Source organism: Chiloscyllium plagiosum, unplaced genomic scaffold (genome assembly GCF_037043375.1).
Source record: "Chiloscyllium plagiosum isolate Xiang-an unplaced genomic scaffold, Cpla_swu_hap1 HiC_scaffold_16, whole genome shotgun sequence".
In the NCBI taxonomy this organism is placed as follows: Eukaryota; Metazoa; Chordata; class Chondrichthyes; order Orectolobiformes; family Hemiscylliidae; genus Chiloscyllium; species Chiloscyllium plagiosum.
Window position 1 is genome coordinate 75,826,690 of NW_028270154.1, and position 24,509 is coordinate 75,851,198.

The 24,509-nt window shown below is 50.6% G+C and overlaps 1 long non-coding RNA gene across 1 annotated transcript in view; it reads right to left on the bottom strand.

Moving 5' to 3' along the window:
• Positions 1-4,527: 4,527 nt before the first annotated feature.
• The window catches only part of LOC122556941 (uncharacterized), a 59,701-nt gene continuing 39,719 nt past the window's right edge, over positions 4,528-24,509 (bottom strand). The window contains exons 3-4 of the long non-coding RNA XR_015759680.1: positions 19,295-19,389; positions 4,528-4,654 (exon numbers count right to left, since the gene is read on the bottom strand). This is a non-coding gene — a long non-coding RNA (uncharacterized LOC122556941). The remainder of the gene's footprint in view (positions 4,655-19,294; positions 19,390-24,509) is intronic.

Below are 24,509 nucleotides of genomic sequence, written 5' to 3' on the forward strand. Positions count from 1 at the left end.
CTCAAGGTGCGAGGTGCCCTGTATTCTGTGCCACAATGTTCAGACTGATTTTAATCTAAAAAAACAGATTTATAGAGTCTTACATGGATTCATGCAGTTTTTAAGCAAAATAAAATGCAATTCTGCAAGTACAAATTCACCCCACAAACTTATTTGTGGGTCAGGCGATGTGTTGTATCTGCATGATGTGGAAGCTGCCATAAAGACTGATGCAAAATATCTGTTAACTCCTCCGCCATTTCCTTTTTCCCCTGAATTGTCTCCCCGATTGATTTTCGAAGGAACCCACGTTTACTTTGTCCTCTCTCTTCCTTTTTACAAATTTAAAGAAGCTCTCACGGTCAGTTTTTACATTCCTTGAAGTTCAGTTTCTCTGTCTCTATTAGCTTTTTAATCTTCCTTTGCTGGATTCTAAATTTATCCCAGTCTTTCGGCTATCACTGACGTACCTCCTTATATGTTTTTCTTTCAACTTAACACCCCAGTGCTGGTGCCAATGTCCCATGAATTTGAACCCTTTTCTCCCCACACAAATCTTTGAGCCACGCGTTTATCTCTCCCAGCTTGTGGACCCTGTGCCAATTTGTTCGTGGCTGGAGTAGTAATTCAGAGGTTATTACCTCTTCAGTCTGCTTTTTAACTTAACCTCTCATTGTTCATGTTCCCTTAGTAGAATCTCTTTCCTCATTCTACATACAGTATCTCATTGGTCCTTACATGGACCACAACAATTGTGGGCGGCACGGTGGCACAGTAGTTAGCACTGCTGCCTCACAGCGCCAGAGACCCGGGTTCAATTCCCACCTCAGGCGACTGACTGTGTGGAGTTTGCACGTTCTCCCCGTGTCTGCGTGGGTTTCCTCCGGGTGCTCTGGTTTCCTCCCACAATCCAAAAGATGTGCAGGTCAGGTGAATTGGCCATGCTAAATTGCCTGTAGTGTTAGGTAAGGGGTAAATGTAGGGGTATGGGTGGGTTACGCTTCGGCACGTCGGTGTGGACTTGTTGGGCCAAAGGGCCTGTTTCCACACTGTAATGTAATCTAATCTAAACAACTGGGTCTTTCCCTTCCCGTGCCAAGTTCCTCTGCAGTGCCAAATGATATACCAAACCCTGGCTCCAGATAGGCAACACAGTCTTCAGGACTCTCGATCCTAGCTACAGAGAACATTGTCCATTCCCCTGATTATACTAGCCCCAGTTACAATTACATTTCTCTTTTCTCCCCCATCTTGAATGGCTTCCTGTACCATGGTGCCATGGTCAGTTTGCTCATTCTCCCAACAGCCCCCACTCCCATCCACATAGAGAGCAAGAATTGCAAACCTGTTAGACAAGTTCAAGGGCTGAGGTTCCTTCAGCACAGCTGCCTCCCTGGTAGTCATACTCTCCTGTCCCTGACCACTGACTTAATTCAAGGTAGTTAATCTAAGGGTGTTAATGCCTCCTGAAACACGTCATCCATGTAAGTCTCCTCCTCCCTGGTACGTCACCGTGATCAAATCTCATCCAGCTCGTCAACTCTAAGGCGGAGATCCTTAAGCAACCAACACTTGCTACAGCTGTGGTCCTGAGGAACCACACTGGGTTCCACCTGGTTATTTATTGCAAGTAAAACAGCGTAGCAGCCATTTCCACTTCACCAAAGAAGGAGCCCCATTCCGGTCAGTGAAGAAAATCAATGAAAAGGGGGAAGTAAATAAAAAAGATCACCTCCCCTCCACCAAATTCTACCTGCAAACCTCACACAGAGATGACAGTCAGTACCTCAATTCCGAGGATCTGTTATTCTATGCATGAATCTCACAAACCCCTCAATAAGATTACAGCTTGTGACTTACACTTGGCTATCAGTTATTCCAAGTACAAACCCCACAAGCACCTTCATTACATTCCATCTCTTAATTCAATCTCTGTATCTGCTTTTCTATTTATAAGTTAGTCGAAGAAAATGCAACTCGATTCCAACCTGTAACTCATTCCTAACTATCTTCGAAATCCTACACTTGGCAGAAAGACATGGGCAGAAAGTACAGTCCTCAGAGTTAGATGAGTGCCTTGTCTGTTTCTGTAATTTGGAAAGCATAATTTGTAAGACTTCATAATTATTTTGGGAGGCACAAAATAACTTTTCCCTTTTCTCCATTTCTCGACTGAAGGTGCTGATTCTCTCTGATCTAGGGAATCTAACAAACCCTAAGTTTGAGAGAGAGAAAACTCAAACAGTCTCTAAAGAAAGTGAAATAGGCAGTGAGTACAACTCAGACTGTCCCTAATAAAGGACAAGGGCAAATCAGACTGTCCCCAATAAAAGACGAGGACAACTCAGACTGTCCCCAATAAAGGACGAGGACAACTCAGACTGTCCCCAATAAAGGGAGAGGACATGTGACTGTCCTGAATAACAGGAGAGGGCAATTCAGACTGTTCCCAAATAAAGAGAACAGCATGAAGCTTATTAATGGTGCAGGGAGATTATTCTGCCCAAATATTGAGCTTGCATGACCTATTGCAGTGTGGAGACGGTTAAAGCATAACTGATGCCGCTGTTCGACAGTGAGCATTGGATTGAGACTGAAGGAACACAGCTTATTCACTTATCCAATCACAATCCAATTGTGGGTGCCCTGGTACAATTGAACAGCTAATCAATTGGAACCTGGAATCATTCTGACCAACATGCTGAGGATATTTATGGACAAGAGAATCACAGGACACAACAGAACCTAGCAGTCAGCCAATCAGCTCCCCATAATTTGACTGTGGTGTCCATCCCTCCATCAATTCCCTTCCCTCCTCAAAAATAGGCCATGGGATCCCAGGCCTATTAAGTCAGGATACATCTCTCATTTTCTCATAACACAATATAAATCTCAAAACACCATTTGAATAGAGTGGGGAAAATGGAAAGAAAAGGGTTGTCCTGGCCAACCATCTTTCCTTAACCAATGTCAACAAGCAAGCCCCAGCAAGTCCTCATCACTCATCGTCAGAGGTTTGGTGTTAAGTGACCTCCTGACTCTCCATTGCCTGTCCACCATCCACAAGGTGCAAGTCGGGAATGTGAGGGAATACTCCCCCCTTGCCTAGATGAGTGCAGCTCTACCAACTCTCAAGAAGCTTCACACCATTCAGGAGAAAGTGGCCGTTTTATTGGCACCACATCCACAAGCATCCCCTCCCTCCATCATCGATGCTCAGTCGCAGCAGTGTGTACTGTCTGCAAGATGCCCTATAGAAATTCACCAAGAGTCCTTCAACAACACCTTCCAGACCTACGACCACTTCCAAACTTGACGGAAAATGGGACGCAAGTACCCCTCCATCCTAACTTGAAACGATATCACAGTTCTTTCAGGGTCACTGGGTCAGAATCCCAGAAGTCCCCCCCCCACCGTGAGGGCACTGTGGGTCTACCTGTGGCATACAGAATACAGCAGTTCAAGAAGACAGCTCACATCCCCACCTTCTCAAGGGGCAACTAGGGATAGGCAATAAATGGTGACTCAGCCAGTGATGCCCATATCCCCGAATGGATTAAAATAAAACAGTCTGGCCACTTCTCATGAAGTTAAACATCACACAACACCAGGTTATAGTCCAACAGGTTTGGAAGCATTAGCTTCATCAGGTGGTTCCAAATAAACCTGTTGGACTATAACCTGGTGATGTGTGATTTTTAACTTTGTCCATCCCGGTCCAACAGCAGCACCTCAAAGTCATCTCTTCTCATGATTGATGGTAAATCATGAAAGTATGGACTGGGCTGTTTGTTTGATTATCTTTAAATCTATTGGAAATTCTTTGAAATTAAAAATATTTTTCCACTTCCTTTTCAGAATGTAAGGAATTCATCTGGAGATAGGCAAATAAGTTTAAAATACTCATTTCTTATCCCGGCAGGAAAGGAACATCGTCCACTGTTGAACTAAAGTAGAGCCAATACTGGTGGTGTGTATAAACTGATCCCAGTCGGAGACTAACAGTTCTGCAGACCCATTCCTGGTTCTGCTTTCCTGTTTATATCCAGTGGTGCTCCTTCCCACAACTGAATGTTTTCCTCCCCCAATCACCAGATCACCGTGTTATGTTTTATCATCTATTAAGCACCACCTGCAAATCACCCACGTTTCCAATTGAATGGTTAACATGCAAAGTCTGTGAAAGGGTAATGCAAGCTAACTAAATGGGGGCTCAGGAGAGCAGGAAAGGGTTAGTTCAAAATGGAGTCTGGGTCTGCTTTAGAAAGGGCCATTGCCTGTTACCATGGGAACTCATACCAAGATGGCGTCCGGGTTTGCAGCGTTTGGCGTGAGGCTCGGCCACTCATGGGGTGGGTTCTGCCGCATCCACACAGCTTCATCGTTGTCTTTCCAGCTCAGTAATGTGTCGGTTGCCCCGGGGTCTCTTCCTGCGGGAGAATGGGGTCCCGTGTACCTTCATTGCCCACTCCATCTCGGGCGGCAGCTGCATCAGGAAACGACTCACAGGTCCCCCCGTCGGCCAATGTCTCACAGCGTTGGGGGAGGGGCAGGACCAGGACCCACGCAATGTGACTGTCTCCAGGGCGGAAGAGCCAACAGCAGTGGCACAATGGTGGGACCTCCAAGGGATAACGTTGGACAGCAGTGACTGGAGGAGCAGAGGGGCCAAAGTCTATGGAAAGGGAAAGATGAAGTTTTGAAGCTGTTAAGTTTTAGCAATATCAATTTATTCAGTATTTTACCATTATTCAGTTATCCAAGATGGCGCTGGGACTTGGCCTTATTATTAGGTGCCAGTTGCAATATATGCAACAAATAAATACTCATTTGGGAGATCAGTTAGTGATTTCTATGAACCTTTTAAAACTCATCTCATGTGGCAAAACTGAAATATATTTAATTAATTGGACATTTTCTGGACTGAAACAGAGTTTATCATTACAAATGAAGTCTACAATTTAATGTGCACCTGGGAATTATCTGTAGTTGATGATGAAAAAAAGAAAAAACAAAGCTTTCAGGGAGATAAGAGAAGGAGTTTATTGCCTTAGTTACTGGAAAAACCCAGCTTTTAGCAGGGAGTCCTTTGATAATGGCTACCTGAGACTGAGAGTAAGGAAGACACTCAGAGTTTCCAAACTGTCTCCTGAAACCTGTTCTCAGTATAGTCCCTGAAAACCAGATGGAGTTTCCAAATGCCAGTAGTTCTGTCGATCTGATAAAACGTGAAGGGCAGACCCCAGAGACTTGAACCCAAGTCGCTTGGAATCAGATGTGGATTTTGATCATCGGTCTAGGCCTGTCATCATTGCAGACCCATTGACCCAGAAAAAAATGAGTAAGGTAAATCATCACATTGTATCCTTTGATTTCAGAGCCTTGACCAAGAGGTGTTGAGTTTTAACCTCTGACCTTTTTTTAAAACCCATTATTTTTGGAGCATAGAAACATAGTCGGCTCATTCAGGCCCTTCAAGCTGTTTTGCCATTCAGTGAAATTATGATTTATCTGTGGCCTAGCTCCATACCTGCCTTTGGTCCATATCCCTTAATACTTCTGCCAAACAAGAGTGTATCTAGCTCAGAATTAAAATTAACAACCGATCCAGCATCCACTGCCATTTGTGGAAGAGACTCGCAAACATCTATCACCCTTTGTGTGTAGAAGTGCTTCTTAACAACTCTCCTGAACAGTTGAGCCCTAATTCTCAGACTATGCCCCTTGGTTCTAGAATTCCTAACCAGTGGAAATAGTTTATTTTTATCTGTCTTATCTCTGCAGAAACCTGCCTTGTTTTGTTATGCAAATACATTTATATGTGAGGTTGTGTGGATATCGTTTTTGTTCTGGGTCATAGTTTAGGCGTTAACCAGAGTTAGCCACTTGCTTTAAGAATAGAACCAATTAGTTTGAGCTCATTAAAGACACCTGGTGGACATTTCTTTTATTTCAAATAATTGTATTAAAGAGAAGAAATTAGCTGTTTTGAATTACCACATTGACACTGACAGTGAAACTGGTGGAGTAGTGGGGCTGGGGATTACGTCCTGGGCTGAATGGCCTGTGTCTGTTGTAACATCTAGAGATGGGAGCCCGTTGGTCTCTCCTCACTGTCTGATCCTAAATGTAACTGAGTATAAAATAGGGGGAATGTCAGTAATATTTCGCCAAACTTTCAGATTTCCAACAAACAAGGCAAAGCATTACAGTCAGTCCTTTTCTAGCGTGATAGTTGCACTCTTGTGCAACCCTGGGGTAAAGAACAATCACGCTTTAGAAACAGCACTTAAAATGTTGGTGCTCTAATCACATCACAGCCAACACACGTTTTGAAAGTTTGTGTTGTAGAAACAGCGTCCCCAATCGCGTTACAGTGAGTCCGCATTGACGAATCACAGAATAGCGTTATAACAGAATGACCTGTATGTGGAAAAGGACTGATTTAAAAAATTCCACAAACATCTTGGATCTTGTCTCTGGCTAACATCTAATGAAGTCCCATTCACTCATCACCCCAACTTACATTTGCTTCTGTTTAAGCAACCCATTCATTTCCAATCCCTCCATGGCCTTACCACTCAGCGTCTCCTGCAGCCTGACACCTCTGAGGTTTCTATACTCCTCTCATTCTAGACTTGTTGAGCATTCTCGACTTTTATCACTCAATCAACAGTGGTCATGTCTGCAGTTTCCTGAGGACTAAGCTCTGGAATACCCTCCTTAAAATTCTCCACCTGTCTATTTTACTTTCGTCATTTAAGGCACTCCCTAGAATCTTTCATATCATTGTATGTGGCTTGAGGTCAGGAGAAGCACCTATTGCATCCAGAGTACTGGATAGATGACTGCCTGTGGTAAGTGTGAGGTCTGAGGTTTGGATCTGGTAATCTTCCAGTGTCATGTTGATCAATGAAGCAGCAGATAGTGGACATCAAAGTGTCCTCTGAGGGCAGAAAAAGGAAGAGAGAGCTGTTGCCATTGGTTACACACTATCCCCACTCACAGTCTCCCTGATGGGTCTTAAAAACAAGATGAAAGTCTCACTGCCACAAAAGGGTACTATGTAAATATAATACCTTCACCTCATTTAAATTCCCCCCTGCCCCCCCCACCACCATCCCTCTCTGAGAACAATAAGCATGAGGCTGAGAAGATCATGAGCCAAGTGAGGTGAGAGAGCTGAGAATGAACAAGGTGGGAGTGAGGGGCAATGTGCAAAGTTGGGTTGGGGTGCTGGTGGTGGGGAGCATTTGTAACGTCGAAGACACTGTGAAAGAAATTGCTACAAAAACAAAATGTAATCTTCAGGCTGTTTTTAAATCAGCTTTCTTATGTGCAGCATCCCAGTTCCGAGAACCATTATTAGCTGAAATTAGTAAAGCAATGTGGCAGCTTGCAAGATACTTATTGTATCATCTCCAGGGAGAGAGGGATTGGACAGTGTGCTGGGTTCATACTCTGTCCTCTCACGCCAGGGAGCTCAAGCTGAGCGCTGTCCAGACAGATGGGATAAAAGTCTCTTTGGCTCATGGGCCCTAAGGGTCTTGAATTGTGTATGTGTTGTTTATGTTCCAATCCACATCCCTCCCCAGTGCGCGCCCCCACCACATTTCCCCCGAGAGCCCACACTGCAGCACCGTGCTTCCCTTCGCTTCAGTAAAGCAGACACCTACAACAGGCCTCCTTCACCGAGAGGCCCAGCAGTTGGCGAGTGCTGGGCGCACGCTCACTTTCCAGAGATACAAAACGAAACAATACAAGAGTAGGCCGTTCGAATTCTTAGCCCTGTCGCTGTAATGCTGTAAATTCACTTTAATAATACAACCGCAGGCAATCCTTGGCTTTACAAACAGAGGCAGATATTCAAGGCAGCGATGTGACAGGAAGCCTCCTTGTTCCTGCCCAGTTGGTTGTGATTATTCTCTCCATGAAAAGGCCGAGGAAAGTGGTGGGAGAGGTAACTAATTGTGTAGGTTGGGAAATACCTGTCCTCTCCTGTCCACCTCAGGAATTAATTTCTGGGCAAGAAAGTGCTTTGGTGGCCTTCCCCATATGGGGCTGAACTGGTCAATTAACAGCCACTTCAGAGTTTGAACCCACCACCAGCCCAACAACTGCCCTCCCAGCAAGTGAGAAAAGTGGCTTCTTTCCCTAAAGAGTTGACGGGTGCCACCACTTGCCCTTAATTTGAGGGCTGAGGCAGTGGTTCCTGCTCAGAGCCCTACCCAAGGCCCTGACCCCTCTGCGGCTCTCTCTTCCTGCGAACCCCCTACCTCACTCTCCCTGAGCCCACAGAAGTACCTCTGCTTCTCATCGGTGCAGCACCTCATGGGCGAACAGCTCAGACTGAGCAGCCTCAGGCGGGGCATCACTTCACTCAGTGAGGTTTTTGATTGGATGAGGAACTGGGGAGACTGTGTTTAATTGCCTGTAGGGGCTTGATTCTGGGAGTGTTTGATGGGGAGTTAACGTTATGCATCCCCCACTTATCATCCACAGACAGAACTAAAACGTAGCTACTGTGTTTGCACTAGATTACACGATACAGCCTCTAATGGACTGTGTTGTCTGGTCACTCCTATATCTCACTGTGTATAACCATCTGGGAAATGCCTGCACACAACAACAGGAAATGAGGTTTTGGTCTGTGTGTGTGTGCAGGAATAATTATGTGTGGGGTATTCACAAAGGAGAAGGATAATTAGATTAGATTCCCTACAGTGTGGAAACAGGCCCTTCGGCCTAACAAGTCCACACCGACCCGTAACCCACCCAGACCCATTCTCCTACATTTACCCCTTCACCGAACACTACGGGCAATTTAGCGTGGCCAATTCACCTGACCTGCACATTTTTGGATTGTGGGAGGAAACCGGAACACGCGGAGGAAACCCACGCAGACACGGGGAGAATGTGCAAACTCCACACAGAGAGTTGCCTGAGGCGGGAATTGAACCCAGGTCTCATGGCGCTGCGAGGCAGCAGTGCTAACCACTGTGCCACCGTGCCGCCCACAAATAATGGTGGATGGCAAATCTCGGGAGGGGTATATTGATGTTCTGGGGAATTGTGTAGGTTGGGAAATACCTGTCCTCTCCTGTCCACCTCAGGAATTAATTTCTGGGCAAGAAAGTGCTTTGGTGGCCTTCCCCATATGGGAAGGAGGAGGTGTCTTGAAAAACGTTAAGAAGAAAAATCCTCAGGATCTGATGGGATCTATCCCAGAATGCTGAGGGAGGCAGGTAAGGAAATTGTTGGGACCTTGCACAAAATCTTTGCATCCTTTTCAGCCACAGGATAGGTCCCAGGGGACTGGAGACCAGTCACTGCTGTCCCTCTGTTTAAGACGTGTAACAAGGATAATCTGGAAAAAATGCAGAGCGATGAACCTTATGTCAGTGGTAGTGAAATTATTGGAGGAGATTCTTAGGAATAGGATTAGCTCACATTTGGAAAAGAAAAACTGGACTAATTAGTGATGGTCAGCATGGCTTTGTGTGAGGAGATTGTGTCTCTCAAACCTGACTGAGTTTTTTGAGGAAGTGATAAAGCTTATCAACGCGGGCAGGGTGATAGATGTTGCCTAAGTGGACTTTCGCAAGACCTTTGACAAAATCCAAAATGGTAAGTTGATATAAAAGGTCGCAAGGGAATCATGGTGAGCTGGTAATATGGATATAGAACTGGCTTAGACATAGAGGACAGAGAGTACGGGTGGAAAGGGGGTTTTCTGATTGGAGATCTGAGACCAGCGGTGTTCTGCAGGGATCGTGCTGGGAAACCAGTTGTTGGTAATAAATATAAATGATTTGGAGGAGACGGTAGGTGGCCTGATTAGTAAGTTTGCGGACAATACAAAGACTGGGGGAAGTGCAGATAGTGGGAATGATTGTCAGAGGATACAGCAGGATATAGACTAGAGACTTGGACAGAGAAATGGCAGATGGAGTTTAATCTGGACAAATGTGAAGTGATGCATTTTTGGAGATCTAATGCAGGAGCAAAGTATACTACACAGTAGAGTTAGATTAGATTAGATTACTTTATCGTATCATAGAAATATACAGCATCCAAAAGACCCTTCGGTCCCACCTCATCCATGCCGAGCAGATATCCTAAATTAATCAAATCCCATTTGCCAGCACTTGGCTCATATCCCCCAATGTCCTATTTCCTATTCATGTACCCCTCCAAAAGCCTTTTAAATGTTGTAATTGACCCATCCTTCACCTCCAGCTGGGGCAGCTCTTTCCATACACTCACCACTCTCTGCATGAAAACAATTGCCCCTTAGGTCTATTTTAAATCCCCCTCACCTTAAATCTATGCCCTCTAGTTTTGGACTCCCCTACCCGAGGATAAATACCGAGGCTATTCACCCTATCCATGCCTCTCATGATTTTATAAACTTCTATAAAGTTACCTCTCAGCCTCTGACTCTCCAGGGAAAATAGCTCCAGCCTATTCTGCCTCTCCCTTTACCTCAAACCCTCTAACCCTGGCAACATCCTTGTAAATCTTTTCTGACCCCTTTCAAAAAGCTTTCACAACATCCTTCCAATGGGAGGGAGACCAGAACTGAGTAGTATTCCAAAAGTGGCCTAACTAATGTCTTGTACAGCAGCAATATGACCTCCTAACTTCTGTACTGAATGCACTGATCAATAAAGGTATGCGTACCAAACACCTTCTTTGCTACCCTGTCTACCTGTGACTCCACCTTCAAGAAACTATGAAGCTGCACTCCACGGTCTCTTTGTTCAGCATCGCTCCTCAGGACTGGCAGTAAATGACAGAACCTTTCGTAGCATCAACATACAGCGTGATAAAGGCATACAAGTCCACAGTTCCCTGAAAGTGGCAACACAGGTGGATAAGGTGGTCAAGAAGGTGTATTGCATGCTTGCCTTCGTTGGTCAGGGCATAAGAGTATAAGAATTGACAGGTTTTGTTGCAGCTATATTGAAGTTTAGTAATTTCCCATTTGGATTATCGTGTACAGTTCTGGTTGCCACACTTCCAGAAGTATGTAGAGGCTTTGGAGAGGGCTCAGAAAAGATTTACCAGTATGTTGCCATGTTTGGAGGGTATTACCTATGAGGAGAGATTGGACAAACTTGGTTTGTTTTCACTTGAATATTTGAGACTGAGGGGGCTGATTGTGTGTTTCTGTGTGTGTGTGTGTAAGAATCTTTGCATATGGCAGGGTGTGGGCTTATGTGTATGTGAGTGTAAGTGAATGGATGTGTGTGTGCATGTGGATATTTGTCATGTGTGGTGTGGGGATGGTGGTGATGTGTGTGTGGGTATATGAGTATGTGTATGTAGTGGGGGTTATAAACCATGGATTAACAGGATCGGTAGAAATAAGATTGGTTGAATGATATGAAACAGAGTGTTGTCCTCAATGGATTTTTTCAGGCCGGAGGATGGTTTGTAGTGGAGTTCCCCCGATTTATAGTAACAATCTGGATCTTGGAGACTGGCTGCCTAACCTACAGTATTTCTCCAGCATTATCAGCTTGCAAGGCAAAAACATGCAATGAAATTTCAAAGTCTACAAACGGCACAAAACTTGGAGGAACTGTAAAATATGAGGAGGACAGCGTGGAACTCCAATAGGACATTGACAAGTTGATGGAGTGGATGGAGAGGTAGTACATAAGATTCAATCAAAGTGTGACATGAAGAATTAATGGTAGGAAGAACATTAAAAGACAATATATAATAAAGGGTATCATTTTAAAGGGAGTATGTGAGCAACGGAACTTGAGTATATATTTGCACAGATCATTAAAAGTGGTAGGGCAGGTGGTTCCAGGGATGAGAAACATCGGTTACAAGGATAGAGTGAAGAGGTTTTCACTGATCTGAAAGTTTCTTCCTGGTCGCCCTGTTCTGAATGCTTCCCCTGGTTTGCAAGAGGCAGAGGGTGGTTGGTCCACTTGGGAACTGTCTCTAGTTTCTCATCAGTGAGTCGCAGCTGACAGAGACTACTCAGGGAAAGATCAGCTGGCTTTCTTCAAATTTACAGTGGGTTTCGACAGAGAGAGACCCCCCCTGAGATGAAGAAGATCAAAATGCTTCACGATATCTTGCTCCCAGTCCCAAGCTCTTCAGTTACCTGGCAACCAATCACACAGCTGTTGGCAGGCAGAAAGCCTTCCTCATTGGCAACTGGTCATCAGTCCTCAAACCAATCAACTTCGTTTTGCTGTATCTGAATACTGAACCCCCTACGTTAGGGCCCGGGTGTCCTTGGAGAAGGAGCACGCGGTGTCAACCAACACCCTGGAGTTGTTCAGGGAGAGGTGGGCGCCGCAGGGAGTGGAGTGCATCATTTCTCCCTCCAATTCTATTTTGATTTAGTCCCTACCCTCCCCTTCACTGTTTTGATCACACAGCACTGCCCTTTGATGTGAAGGGCAGTGTTTGTCACTGGCCACCCGGGTGTTTTCCTATCTTCCTGGTGGTGGAAATTGAATAAAGATTGGTGCACTTTGTGTCTTTCACTGTGTCTCCCACCTGCACACACACACCATGGGTGCTGGGGATAAAATAAGCAGTACCGCACTTAGGTGGTAGTGTGGGGGTTAAAAAGAGAAAAAAAATACTGAACCCCTCAGTTTGTATGCAATCACTTCAGATAGTGTTCAGTACAAAGACAGTGCATGCAATGCGTCAGGCTACTTGCTTATTCAAACATGTGGCAAATCTTCAAAATACTGATATAATTACTAAGTCTTATTCCATTTCTTTTCAAGGTGATGATTAATCTTACCACAGTTAATTATTTTAATTTTGTACGGCCTTTACTTGCCTTTTGTTTAACCTTTGTATTTCTGTCACACCGTACTGAATTCTTCAAATTGTGTCATTGAATTGGAGGACCACATTGCCCAGAAAAGGTTGTTCAGCCCATTGAACCTGTACCACCATAATACAGTATGTCTACGCTACCCCCGCTTCCCAGCACTAAGCCTGTAGCCTTGAATGGTTTCACATTTCAAATGCCCATCCAAGTGTTTTTTAAAGGGTTGTCAGTTCCTGCCAGAACCCCCTTCCAGCCAATTCATTCCAGACGCCCACCAACCTCCAGGTGAAAACCACTTTCCTCAAATTTCCTGCCTTTCACTTTAACTAAAGGGAATAGCTGCTTTCTGTTCTCCCCATCTATGCTCCTCATAATCTTATACACCTCTATCAGGGCACCCCTTCAGCCTTCACTGCTTCAAAGGCAACGACCCAAGTTTATCCAACTTCTCTTCATAGCTAAAATGCCCCAGGCCTGTCAAGATTCTGGTGAATCTCCTCTGCACCTCTTCCAGTGCAACCACATACTTCGTATACTGTGGTGACCAGAACTGCACACAGTACTCCAACTGTGGCCTAACTAAAACCCTGTCCAGCTCCAACATGATCACCCTGCTCTTAGAATCTATGCCTCATCTGATAAAGGCAACCAGCATCGAGTGTGTGGTGCTGTAAAGGCACAGTAGGTAAGGCAGCATCTGAGGAGCAGGAGGATCCCCCCACCCAGAACTCCCCCTCACTGACGACAAACAATCAGCCCTCAGCAAAGGCCTTCACCCCCCTTTTCTCCTGGATCAATGAATTCAATATGCCTTGTGACGTCAAACACCTCTTCTGCTGCTTCCACCTCCGAGCTTACTTTGTCCACTAAGACTCCCATCCACCTCCTGAGGACCCCTTCTCCCATCTCCAAAACACCCCATCCGCCTGGACACCCTGTGCCGGTCTGCTACCCGCCCTCGATCTCTTTATTTCCAACCTGCTCCTTGGCTGCTGCCTGACCTGCTGTGCTTTTCCAGCACCACTCTAATCTCGACTCTGATCTCCAGCATCTGCAGTCCTCACTTTCTCCTGACAAAAGCGGCCGTCCCGTTAACTTGTCTGGCCATCTTCGCCGTCCCGTTAACTTGTCTGGCCATCTTCCAAGATCTCTGGGCAAGCACCCAAAGAGTCCTCTGTTCCCCGAGCTTCCTAATGTCCTATCATTCAGAGCAGAGCAGTAGTAATTGGGGACTCGATAGTTCGTGGCACAGATAGGCGGTTTTGTGGGAACGAGAGAGACTCACGTTTGGTATGTTGCCTCCCAGGTGCAAGGGTACGTGATGTCTCTGATCGTGTTTTCCGGGTCCTGGAGGGGGAGGGGGAGCAGCCCGAAGTCGTGGTCCATATTGGCACCAACGACATAGGTAGGAGGAGTGCTGAGGATGTTAGACAGGCAGTCAGGGAGCTAGGTTGGAAGCTCGGAGTTAGAACAAACAGAGTTGTTGTCTCTGGTTTGTTACCCGTGCCACGTGATAGAGATTCGAGGAATAGGGAGAGAGAACAATTAAATGCGTGGCTTCAGGGATGGTGCAGGAGGGAGGGGTTCCAGTTTTTGGATAACTGGGGTTCTTTCTGGGGATGGTGGGACCTCTATAAACAGGATGGTCTACACCTGAACCTGAGGGGAACCAGTATCCTTGGGGGGAGGTTTGCTAGTGCTCTTGGGGGGGGTTTAAACTAACTCGGCAGGGGCATGGGAACCCAGATTGTAGCTTCAGGGTGCAGGGCCTGGAGTGTAGGGAGGTGAGGAACATGGCATCAATTTCCAAGGAGGGTGCCTGTAAACAGGGAAGTGGCTTGAAGTGTGTATACTTCAATGCAAGAAGTATACGAAATAAGGTAGGTGAACTTGCAGCGTTGGTTGGTACCTGGGACTTCGATGTTGTGGCTATTACGGAGACATGGCTAGAACAGGGACAGGATTGGCTGTTGCAGGTTCCGGGATTTAAATGTTTTAGTAGGGTCAGAGGTGGGGGTAAAAGAGGGGGAGGTGTGGCATTGCTTGTCAAAGATAGTATTACAGTGGTGGAAAGGACGATGGATGAGGACTTGCCATCTGAGGTAGTTTGGGCTGAGGTTAGGAATAGGAAAGGTGAGGTCACCCTGTTAGGAGTCTTTTACAGGCCTCCTAATAGTCCTAGAATCATTGAAGAAAGGATTGGGAAGGTGATTCAGGAGATGAGTGACAGTAATAGGGTGGTTGTTATGGGGGACTTTAACTTTCCTGATATTGATTGGGAAAGCTATAGCTCAAGTTCGTTAGATGGGTCAGTGTTTGTTCAATGTGTGCAGGAGAGTTTCCTGACACAATATGTAGACAGGCCAACAAGAGGTGAGGCCATACTGGATTTGGTTCTGGGTAACGAACCAGGCCAGGTGTTAGAATTAGAGGTAGGTGAGCACTTTGGGGATAGTGACCATAATTCGGTGATTTTTACACTCGTGATGGAGAGGGATAAGTGTGTACTACAGGGCAAGAATTATAGCTGGGGTAAGGGAAATTATGATGCGGTGAGGCATGACTTAGGATGTGTGGCTTGGAAAAGTAGACTCCAAGGCAAGAGTGTAAATGATATGTGGAACTTGTTCAAGGGGCAACTATTGAGTGTCCTTGATAATTATGTACCTGTCAGGCAGGAAGGAAAGGGTCGTGCGAGGGAGCCGTGGTTTAATAAGGAATTGGAATCCCTTGTTAAATGGAAGAGGGCGGCCTATCTCAAGATGAGACGTGAAGGTTCAATTGGGGCGATTGAGAGTTATAGGGTAGCCAGGAAGGACCTGAAGAGAGAGCTAAAAGCAGCAAGGAGGGGACATGAAAGGTCCTTAGTCGATAGGATTAGGGAAAACCCTAAGGCTTTCTATAGGTATGTTAGGAATAAAAGAATGACTAGGGTAGGAATAGGTCCAGTCAAGGATAGTAGGGGGAAGTTGCGTGTGGAGGCGGAAGAGATTGGGGAGACACTGAATGAATACTTTTCTTCAGTATTTACTCAGGAACACGGCATTGTCGTCGATGTGAATACTGAGTCACAAATAAGTAGAATGGATGGCTTTGAGGTATGTAGAGAAGAGGTGTTGGAAATCCTGGAAAAGGTGAAAATAGATAAGTCCCCTGGGCCTGATGGCATTTATCCTAGGATTCTCTGGGAAGCAAGGAGGAGATTGCAGAGCCATTGGCCTTGATTTTTATGTCCTCTTTGTCTACAGGAGTAGTCCCAGAAGACTGGAGGATAGCAAATGTGGTTCCCTTGTTCAAAAAGGGGAGTAGGGATAACCCTAATAACTATAGGCCGGTGAGTCTCACTTCTGTTGTGGGCAAAGTCTTAGAGAGAATTGTAAGGGATAGGATTTATGCACATCTGGATAGGAATAATGTGATCAAGGATAGTCAGCATGGTTTTGTGAAGGGCAAGTCGTGCCTCACAAACCTTATTGAATTCTTTGAAAAGGTGACGAAGGAGGTTGATGAGGGGAAAGCGGTAGATGTGGTATATATGGATTTTAGTAAGGCGTTTGATAAGGTTCCCCATGGTAGGCTACTGCAGAAAATACGGAGATATGGCATTGAGGGTGAGTTGGAGGTTTGGATTAGGAATTGGCTGGATGGAAGAAGACAGAGGGTAGTAGTTGATGGCAAAGTTTCTTCATGGAGTGCCGTCACTAGCGGTGTTCCGCAAGGATCTGTTTTGGGACCATTGCTGTTTGTCATTTTTATAAATGACCTGGAAGAGGGGTTAGAAGGTTGGGTGAGCAAGTTTGCGGATGATACGAAAGTCGGAGGAGTTGTTGACAGTGAGGAAGGATGTGGCAGGTTACAGCAGGATATAGAGAAGCTGCAGAGCTGGGCAGAAAGGTGGCAGATGGAATTCAATGTAGCTAAGTGCGAGGTGATTCACTTTGGGAAGAATAACAAAAAGATGGGGTACTGGGCTAATGGTCGGATACTTGGTAGTGTGGATGAGCAGAGGGATCTTGGTGTCCATGTACACAGATCTCTGAAAGTTGCCACCCAGGTAAATAGTGCGGTGAGGAAGGCATATGGCGTACTGGCTTTTATTGGTAGAGGAATTGAGTTCCGGAGTCCTGAGGTCATGATGCAGTTGTATAAGACTCTGGTACGGCCGCATCTGGAATATTGTGTGCAGTTTTGGTCGCCATACTATAGGAAGGATGTGGAGGCATTGGAACGGGTGCAGAGGAGGTTTACCAGGATGTTGCCTGGTATGGAAGGAAAATCGTATGAGGAAAGACTGATGCACTTGGGGCTGTTTTCACTAGAGAAAAGAAGGTTTAGGGGTGACTTGATTGAGGTGTACAAGATGATTAGGGGGTTAGATAGGGTCGACAGTATGAACCTTTTCCTGCGTATTGAGTCGGGTATTACAAGGGGGCATAGCTTTAAATTAAGGGGGGGTAGATATAGGACTGATGTTAGGGGTAGGTTCTTCACTCAGCGAGTCGTTAGTTCATGGAATGCCCTGCCAGTAACAGTGGTGGACTCTCCCTCTTTATGGGCATTTAAGAGGGCATTGGATAGGTATATGGAGGATAGTGGGTTAGTGTAGTTTAGGTGGGCTTGGATCGGCGCAACATCGAGGGCCCAAGGGCCTGTACTGCGCTGTATTCTTCTATGTTCTATGTTCTAAGTAAACCCTTGTTCTGTGGTAATTTACTGGATTCAAGCTTTTTAAATTTATTTCTTTGTAATATGACATTTTTGTACTCCTTACTGGTTTATTAAGCCTTTACAGGGGTTACTTATCTTAGTTTAATGATCAAAAGAATATCTGTTTCCTCCTGTCTTCTGCAGCCAGAGTGATGCATCCCACATTTTCTCAGCTGAAATGGGATCTTTTCACACCCTTCAAAGTCCAGAACACTTCTTTCATCTGCATAAATAATGTCCCCAGTTGAGGCTTTGTAAACCTCCTTCCAATATCTCCGCTTCATCACTAAGTCCCTGTCCCTTTAAAACTCAATTTTGTTTTTTCTGACTTTTCTTCTTCCACTAGATTCTTTCACCAGATTTCTTTAAATTTTAAATCTGCAGCTTAAATGAATTCCTGTGGCCTTTCCAATTCTTTAGTTCCCCAGTCTAAATTTCTCCTGTGGCTCTTACCCTGTTCCTTGTAGCTGACCCTAACCCATAACACTAACCCTAGCCTCAGGCCGTGGAGACAATGCTCGTTGTGAGAGGTGAGAACTCCTTTATATTAATTTGCTTTCATTTAATGCTCTCTTCTTCACTTTTCTCTTTGAGATCTCTAAATCTTCCTCCTGGAGCCTTCTTAGTTGCTCCTGACAGAGTGAGCCCCGCCTCTTCATTAAGGCCTCTATTTTCTAATCTCATGATCTGCTGTCTTTTTCCACTTGCATCAGGGATTTGTACCAGCTTCTAAATGAGGAGTGCTGAATGTTGTGTCAGTAATGGACATGAGAGGGTTAATCTGATGAAGCTCCACCCTCTTTGGTAGAGAGCACAACCTGATTGGAACATTAACAGTGTGGGATAATTTGGGGCAGTTGTATTTGGAGTCAAGAGTGTGGTGCTATTTTTGCCGTCAGTGTAATGCAATCTATACATGGTTGCAATAAGCGTTATCTTGTTACTTACTTGATATACAAGCCTCAGCTGCTGAGGCTTATTAGTTATTTATCCTTCACCACAAATTACTAAAAAACCCCTGGGCTACCAGAGGAGGAAGGACTGCTCACAGCAGTCTCCCCCGACGCCAAGTAGTTGGTCTCAGGTCTCATTGTCACTGTCCTCTACCGTACTGCTCCCACAGCTGCTGTCTCATAACCTTCTTAAAGTGGCAATATTCTTAAAGTAGGAGAATCATAGAGGTGTACAGCAGGGAAACAGACCCTGCGGTCCAATTCGTCCATGCTGACCAGATATCCTAAATTAGGTAATAAGTCAATTCCTGATGAAGGGCTTTTGCCCGAAACGTTGATTTTCCTACTCCTTGAATGCTGCCTGACCTGTGCTTTTCCAGCACCACTGTTATCAGATATCCTAACTTAATCTAGCCCCATTTGCCAGCATTTGGCCCTTATGCCTCTAAACATGTTCATGTTCATATACCCATCCAGATGCCTTTTCAATGTTGTAATTGTACCAGCCTCCACCACTTCTTCCGACAGCTCATTCCATAAACACACCATTCTTTGTGTGAAGAAGTTGCCCCTTAGACCCTTTTAAAACCTTTCACCTCTCACCTTAAACCTATGCCTTCCAGTTTTGGACTTCCCCATTCTGGGGATAAGACCTGGATTATTCACCCTATCCCCTCATGACATTATAAACTTGTATAAGGTCTCCTGTCAGCCTCTGGTGTTCCAACAAAGGTTGCCTCAGCCTATTTCAAGTTTCACAACATCGTTCCTATAGCGGGGAGACCAAAATTGAATGCAGTATTCCAAAAATGGCCAAACCAATGTCCAGTACACTCACCTGACTGGAGTTTCTTTCTCCTGATTTTCTTTTCCTTGTGGGGGTCAGATCCACCGAGGTGCTTTTTTCCAGCTAACCACTCCCAGTGCTTTCTGCTATTTGAGGGTGACATCAAACTGCAGTTAGTGGAAGTGGGTGGGGAGGAGGAGGAGGAAGTGGGCGGGGAGGAGGAGGAGGAAGTGGGTGGGGAGGAGGAGGAGGAAGTGGGCGGGGAGGAGGAGGAGGAAGTGGGTGGAGAGGAGGAGGAGGAAGTGGGCGGGGAGGAGGAGGAAGTGGGCGGGGAGGAGGAGGAAGTGGGCGGGGAGGAGGAGGAAGTGGGTGGAGAGGAGGAGGAAGTGGGCGGGGAGGAGGAGGAGGAAGTGGGCGGGGAGGAGGAGGAGGAAGTGGGCGGGGAGGAGGAGGAGGAAGTGGGCGGGGAGGAGGAGGAGGAAGTGGGCGGGGAGGAGGAGGAAGTGGGCGGGGAGGAGGAGGAGGAAGTGGGCGGGGAGGAGGAGGAGGAAGTGGGTGGGGAGGAGGTGGAAGTGGGCGGGGAGGAGGAGGAGGAAGTGGGCGGGGAGGAGGAGGAGGAAGTGGGTGGGGAGGAGGAGGAAGTGGGCGGGGAGGAGGAGGTGGAAGTGGGTGGGGAGGAGGAGGAAGTGGGCGGGGAGGAGGAGGTGGAAGTGGGCGGGGAGGAGGAGGAGGAAGTGGGCGGGGAGGAGGAGGAGGAAGTGGGTGGGGAGGAGGAGGAGGAAGTGGGCGGGGAGGAGGAGGAGGAAGTGGGCGGGGAGGAGGAGGAGGAAGTGGGCGGGGAGGAGGAGGTGGAAGTGGGCGGGGAGGAGGAGGAGGAAGTGGGCGGGAGGAGGAGGAAGTGGGCGGGGAGGAGGAGGAGGAAGTGGGCGGGGAGGAGGAGGAGGAAGTGGGCGGGGAGGAGGTGGTGGAAGTGGGCGGGGAGGTGGAGGAGGAAGTGGGCGGGGAGGAGGAGGAGGAAGTGGGCGGGGAGGAGGAGGAGGAAGTGGGCGGGGAGGAGGAGGAGGAAGTGGGCGGGGAGGAGGAGGAGGAAGTGGGCGGGGAGGAGGAGGAGGAAGTGGGCGGGGAGGAGGAGGAGGAAGTGGGCGGGGAGGAGGAGGTGGAAGTGGGCGGGGAGGAGGAGGAGGAAGTGGGCGGGGAGGAGGAGGAGGAAGTGGGCGGGGAGGAGGAGGTGGAAGTGGGCGGGGAGGAGGAGGAGGAAGTGGGCGGGGAGGAGGAGGAGGAAGTGGGCGGGGAGGAGGAGGAGGAAGTGGGCGGGGAGGAGGAGGAGGAAGTGGGCGGGGAGGAGGAGGAGGAGGTGGGCGGGGAGGAGGAGGAGGAAGTGGGCGGGGAGGAGGAGGAGGAAGTGGGCGGGGAGGAGGAGGAGGAAGTGGGCGGGGAGGAGGAGGAGGAGGTGGGCGGGGAGGAGGAGGAGGAAGTGGGCGGGGAGGAGGAGGAGGAAGTGGGCGGGGAGGAGGAGGAAGTGGGCGGGGAGGAGGAGGAGGAAGTGGGCGGGGAGGAGGAGGAGGAAGTGGGCGGGGAGGAGGAGGAGGAAGTGGGTGGGGAGGAGGAGGAGGAAGTGGGCGGGGAGGAGGAGGAGGAAGTGGGCGGGGAGGAGGAGGAGGAAGTGGGCGGGGAGGAGGAGGAGGAAGTGGGCGGGGAGGAGGAGGAGGAAGTGGGCGGGGAGGAGGAGGAGGAAGTGGGCGGGGAGGAGGAGGAGGAAGTGGGCGGGGAGGAGGAGGAGGAAGTGGGCGGGAGGAGGAGGAAGTGGGCGGGGAGGAGGAGGAGGAAGTGGGCGGGGAGGAGGAGGAGGAAGTGGGCGGGGAGGAGGAGGAGGAAGTGGGCGGGGAGGAGGAGGAGGAAGTGGGCGGGGAGGAGGAGGAGGAAGTGGGCGGGGAGGAGGAGGTGGAAGTGGGCGGGGAGGAGGAGGAGGAAGTGGGCGGGGAGGAGGAGGAGGAAGTGGGCGGGGAGGAGGAGGTGGAAGTGGGCGGGGAGGAGGAGGAGGAAGTGGGCGGGGAGGAGGAGGAGGAAGTGGGCGGGGAGGAGGAGGAGGAAGTGGGCGGGGAGGAGGAGGTGGAAGTGGGCGGGGAGGAGGAGGAGGAAGTGGGCGGGAGGAGGAGGAAGTGGGCGGGGAGGAGGAGGAGGAAGTGGGCGGGGAGGAGGAGGAGGAAGTGGGCGGGGAGGAGGAGGAGGAAGTGGGCGGGGAGGAGGAGGAGGAAGTGGGCGGGGAGGAGGAGGTGGAAGTGGGCGGGGAGGAGGAGGAGGAAGTGGGCGGGGAGGAGGAGGAGGAAGTGGGCGGGGAGGAGGAGGTGGAAGTGGGCGGGGAGGAGGAGGAGGAAGTGGGCGGGGAGGAGGAGGAGGAAGTGGGCGGGGAGGAGGAGGAGGAGGTGGGCGGGGAGGAGGAGGAGGAAGTGGGCGGGGAGGAGGAGGAGGAAGTGGGCGGGGAGGAGGAGGAGGAAGTGGGCGGGGAGGAGGAGGAGGAAGTGGGCGGGGAGGAGGAGGAGGAGGTGGGCGGGGAGGAGGAGGAGGAAGTGGGCGGGGAGGAGGAGGAGGAAGTGGGCGGGGAGGAGGAGGAGGAAGTGGGCGGGGAGGAGGAGGAGGAGGAGGTGGGCGGGGAGGAGGAGGAGGAAGTGGGCGGGGAGGAGGAGGAGGAAGTGGGCGGGGAGGAGGAGGAAGTGGGCGGGGAGGAGGAGGAGGAAGTGGGCGGGGAGGAGGAGGAGGAAGTGGGCGGGGAGGAGGAGGAAGTGGGCGGGGAGGAGGAGGTGGAAGTGGGCGGGGAGGAGGAGGAGGAAGTGGGCGGGGAGGAGGAGGAGGAAGTGGGTGGGGAGGAGGAGGAGGAAGTGGGTGGGGAGGAGGAGGTGGAAGTGGGCGGGGAGGAGGAGGAGGAAGTGGGCGGGGAGGAGGAGGAGGAAGTGGGCGGGGAGGAGGAGGAGGAAGTGGGCGGGGAGGAGGAGGAGGAAGTGGGCGGGGAGGAGGAGGAGGAAGTGGGCGGGGAGGAGGAGGAGGAAGTGGGCGGGGAGGAGGAGGAGGAAGTGGGCGGGGAGGAGGAGGAAGTGGGCGGGGAGGAGGAGGAGGAAGTGGGCGGGGAGGAGGAGGAGGAAGTGGGTGGGGAGGAGGTGGTGGAAGTGGGTGGGGAGGTGGAGGAGGAAGTGGGCGGGGAGGAGGAGGAGGAAGTGGGCGGGGAGGAGGAGGAGGAAGTGGGTGGGGAGGAGGAGGAGGAAGTGGGCGGGGAGGAGGAGGAGGAAGTGGGCGGGGAGGAGGAGGAGGAAGTGGGCGGGGAGGAGGAGGAAGTGTGCGGGGAGGAGGAGGAGGAAGTGGGCGGGGAGGAGGAGGAGGAAGTGGGTGGGGAGGAGGTGGAAGTGGGCGGGGAGGAGGAGGAGGAAGTGGGCGGGGAGGAGGAGGAGGAAGTGGGTGGGGAGGAGGAGGAAGTGGGCGGGGAGGAGGAGGTGGAAGTGGGTGGGGAGGAGGAGGAAGTGGGCGGGGAGGAGGAGGTGGAAGTGGGCGGGGAGGTGGAGGAGGAAGTGGGCGGGGAGGAGGAGGAGGAAGTGGGCGGGGAGGAGGAGGAGGAAGTGGGTGGGGAGGAGGAGGAGGAAGTGGGCGGGGAGGAGGAGGAGGAAGTGGGCGGGGAGGAGGAGGAGGAAGTGGGCGGGGAGGAGGAGGTGGAAGTGGGCGGGGAGGAGGAGGAGGAAGTGGGCGGGAGGAGGAGGAAGTGGGCGGGGAGGAGGAGGAGGAAGTGGGCGGGGAGGAGGAGGAGGAAGTGGGCGGGGAGGAGGTGGTGGAAGTGGGTGGGGAGGTGGAGGAGGAAGTGGGCGGGGAGGAGGAGGAGGAAGTGGGCGGGGAGGAGGAGGAGGAAGTGGGCGGGGAGGAGGAGGTGGAAGTGGGCGGGGAGGAGGAGGAGGAAGTGGGCGGGGAGGAGGAGGAGGAAGTGGGCGGGGAGGAGGAGGTGGAAGTGGGCGGGGAGGAGGAGGAGGAAGTGGGCGGGGAGGAGGAGGAGGAAGTGGGCGGGGAGGAGGAGGAGGAAGTGGGCGGGGAGGAGGAGGAGGAAGTGGGCGGGGAGGAGGAGGAGGAAGTGGGCGGGGAGGAGGAGGTGGAAGTGGGCGGGGAGGAGGAGGAGGAAGTGGGCGGGGAGGAGGAGGAGGAAGTGGGCGGGGAGGAGGAGGTGGAAGTGGGCGGGGAGGAGGAGGAGGAAGTGGGCGGGGAGGAGGAGGAGGAAGTGGGCGGGGAGGAGGAGGAGGAAGTGGGCGGGGAGGAGGAGGAGGAAGTGGGCGGGGAGGAGGAGGAGGAGGTGGGCGGGGAGGAGGAGGAGGAAGTGGGCGGGGAGGAGGAGGAGGAAGTGGGCGGGGAGGAGGAGGAGGAAGTGGGCGGGGAGGAGGAGGAGGAAGTGGGCGGGGAGGAGGAGGAAGTGGGCGGGGAGGAGGAGGAGGAAGTGGGCGGGGAGGAGGAGGAGGAAGTGGTCGGGGAGGAGGAGGAGGAGGTGGGCGGGGAGGAGGAGGAGGAGGTGGGCGGGGAGGAGGAGGAGGAGGTGGGCGGGGAGGAGGAGGAGGAAGTGGGCGGGGAGGAGGAGGAGGAAGTGGGCGGGGAGGAGGAGGAGGAAGTGGGCGGGGAGGAGGAGGAGGAGGTGGGCGGGGAGGAGGAGGAGGAAGTGGGCGGGGAGGAGGAGGAGGAAGTGGGCGGGGAGGAGGAGGAAGTGGGCGGGGAGGAGGAGGAGGAAGTGGGCGGGGAGGAGGAGGAGGAAGTGGGCGGGGAGGAGGAGGAAGTGGTCGGGGAGGAGGAGGTGGAAGTGGGCGGGGAGGAGGAGGAGGAAGTGGGCGGGGAGGAGGAGGAGGAAGTGGGCGGGGAGGAGGAGGAGGAAGTGGGCGGGGAGGAGGAGGAGGAGGAAGTGGGCGGGGAGGAGGTGGAAGTGGGCGGGGAGGAGGAGGAGGAAGTGGGCGGGGAGGAGGAGGAAGTGGGCGGGGAGGAGGAGGTGGAAGTGGGCGGGGAGGAGGTGGAAGTGGGCGGGGAGGAGGTGGAAGTGGGCGGGGAGGAGGAGGAAGTGGGCGGGGAGGAGGAGGAGGAAGTGGGCGGGGAGGAGGAGGAGGAAGTGGGCGGGGAGGAGGAGGAGGAGGAAGTGGGCGGGGAGGAGGTGGAAGTGGGCGGGGAGGAGGAGGAGGAAGTGGGCGGGGAGGAGGAGGTGGAAGTGGGCGGGGAGGAGGTGGAAGTGGGCGGGGAGGAGGAGGTGGAAGTGGGCGGG